This window comes from Microplitis demolitor, chromosome 2 (assembly GCF_026212275.2).
Source record: "Microplitis demolitor isolate Queensland-Clemson2020A chromosome 2, iyMicDemo2.1a, whole genome shotgun sequence".
In the NCBI taxonomy this organism is placed as follows: Eukaryota; Metazoa; Arthropoda; class Insecta; order Hymenoptera; family Braconidae; genus Microplitis; species Microplitis demolitor.
Window position 1 is genome coordinate 9166415 of NC_068546.1, and position 3128 is coordinate 9169542.

Consider the following 3128-nt stretch of genomic DNA (forward strand, 5'->3'; position numbering starts at 1 on the left):
GTCGCTTATCATTTTTGGATTAATCCATCTGTTCAAAAGTTATTAGAGCTCGAAGTAAAGTTGTAGATCTTTTTACTATTCCAGCGAAACTATCAGATTTATCACAAAATGTTATAAGGTATTTTTTGTTGTCAATTTTATTTTCTACAAATTATTGTGAGTCAAGTTTTCTAAAATTCCGCATTGTTTTCTAGTTTTTCCCATTTTAATGTCAAGCTCTTGAAATTGATCAGAATCACTTTTTTACGAGCTTGAAATTAAAATGAAAATAACTAGAAACCAATGCGGAATTTGAAAAAATTTAACTGATAATAATTTGTAGAAAATAAAATTGTGAACAGAAAAGACCCTATAACATTTTGTAATAAATCTGATAGTTTCACCAGAAAAGTAAAAAGATCTCGAAATTTACTCTAACTTGACTTCAAGCTCCAATAACTGTTGAACAGATGGATTCATCAAAAAATGGTATGAGACTTTTTTTGTAGATCATTCAACTTCCTACAAAAAAATGTATTGAAAATTTCTAAATTCACATTGGTTGACATGGTATAAAATTGAGAACGAGCAATAACAAGTTCTTCGAATTGTATTAAACTTTGATGTCGGATATCTTGTAAATGGTTGAATTTATGCTAAAATGATAAAAGACCTTTTATGTAGGTCAGTGAATTTGATACAAAATGTTCGGGAAGAGATTTTTTGTATCTTGATTTTTTCGGAAGTTATGTATTTTTTACCATGTTACTAAATGAAAAATCGAAAATTATCGATAGCCACCTCTAAATATCAATATTAAAAGCTCAAAGTTTAACTATCACCATATTTGAAGATACCTTTTCAATGTTCATCAAAAAAATAAAAATAGACCCCTAATTTGAAACAGTCCAATATATATATGTATATAAATTAGGGTGGGTCAAAAAAATCAACTATTTTTTTTTTTTACACATGCGATCGAAAAATGGGTTGCTAGACACCTTAAAAAAAATTCTCACCAAATATGAGCTCTTAATTTTAATAGGAAAACCCTCCGCATCGAAGTTTTTTATTTTTTTCTCAGTCCAATAGAAAAAAATTCATACCTTATTATTGATTGATTGTACAAAAAAATATTCGAAAAGAATTTTGTAGGAAATTGGATGTTCTACAAAAATGATATTTTATATTTTTTCCATAAACCTCACCATTCCAATGCTATTGACGATTTAAGTTCGATCATTTTAAGACAAATTTCATTATTGTTTATGAATTTTATAACTCGACAATAAATGAATATTATAAAATGCGGAATACCAATTTAGGTAGAAAATTAACTGCACTTAAAAATAGTGCCTTACGTTTTGAAGATTAAATTAAGCGTTCAAAAGATATTCATCATCAAACTTTCATGTGTACTGATTTTAAGAGTAATATAAATATGTATATTAGTGGACACCAGAAAATTTTATTATTTATGTTGAGAGAAAAATTCCCTGAGATTTTCAGCTCTTAATTATAATTTTAAGTACTTCCCCTCGAGCATCAAAGTTTTCCCATTTCAAAAGCATGTAAATCGAATAACTTTTCTTTTAAATTACTATAACTTAGCCTTATTTTTAGCTGTCGTTTTAAAACCAGTTCTTATTTGTAGAGTAATTGTTGCTTTTTAAAAGTGTATAAAACGGTTTTGGTCTAACTGGATTCATGTTGATTGTATCAGCTCCAAAAGTTAATTTTTTACTTTTTTCATTTAATTATGTTAATAGTGAAGAAACGGTTCATCTTACAAAAAATATGCATAGGACCAATCTCTTAGGAAATTTCATCCTCTACAAACTTGCGTATGATACTTGTCTTGCTTAAGTACACTGTTCATGAGATACATCTATTTTTCCATTTTACAGTAAAAACGATTAGTAGCATAAAAAGCTTATAATTTTTTTTACTGTAAAATGTTAAAATACATGAATCTCATGTACAGTGCACTTTAGCAATATAAGTATTATAAACAATTAACTAGAGGTTAAAATTTCCTAAAAGATTAGTCTCAAACATACTTTTTGTAAGATGAGCCGCTTCTTCACTATTACCAAAGATAAATGAAAAAAGTAAAAAATTGACTTTCGGAGCTGATACAATCGACATAGATCGAGTTAGACCAAAATAGTAAACGTAATTTTTTTTAAGAAAAAAAAAATATCATGCCATGTTACTCGCTTGATTACGAGAATTAATTTAATTTATTTTGTTGAAATATATAATTAAAATAATCTATTTGATTTCTAAGCACTTTAACTTACTAATACATGAACAAAATCAGCCCGGAGACAAGCCAGGGGAGAGATATTTTCTGACTTTGAGATGAAATTGTGACTAAATTAAATAAAATTAAGAAATGAATTTGAGTGACCACTTACATTAGCACAAGTTTTAAGAGATAATTACATTTTTATTAATAAATTTTTTAAAAAAAGATGATTTTTCGTGGACGTCGAATTTACGTCTTAATTGAGAATGACTTATATATATATATATATATATATATATATATATATATATATATATATATATATATATATATTAGACTGTTTCAAATTCTGGAACTTCTTTTATTTTTTTGATGAACATTGAACAATCGAAAAGGTGTCTTAAAATATGGCGATGGTTAAAATTTGAGCTCTTAATATTGATATTTACAGGTGGCTATCGATAATTCTCGATTTTTTAATGTTCATCAAAAAAAAAACAAAAATAGTTCCTGAATTTGAAACAGTCTAATATATATGTATGTAAACGTGAAGTATATTTAGCTCACTTAACTAGATACTTTATTTCTTTAATATTCTACTACAATATACTGCACAAAGTGGCAGAGGAGATATATATAACGAACGATACAATAATATAATTATGATACGAGTGAGGGGTGTGCAAGATGGGTCACTACGTGACGAGGGTATCGGAGGTTGCGCCGGAACTGTATATCTCCTCGTTGTCCTCTAGTCCCACTGCTTGTAGTTGGTGGGGGTAGTCTATCTTTGGGGGTGTGATTGAAGTCACACTGACGTCAGAGCCCTGAGACCCAAGTGCCCGCAACCACGAGATTGGGCTATGAGGATTGCTGCTGCTTACATATATATATATAT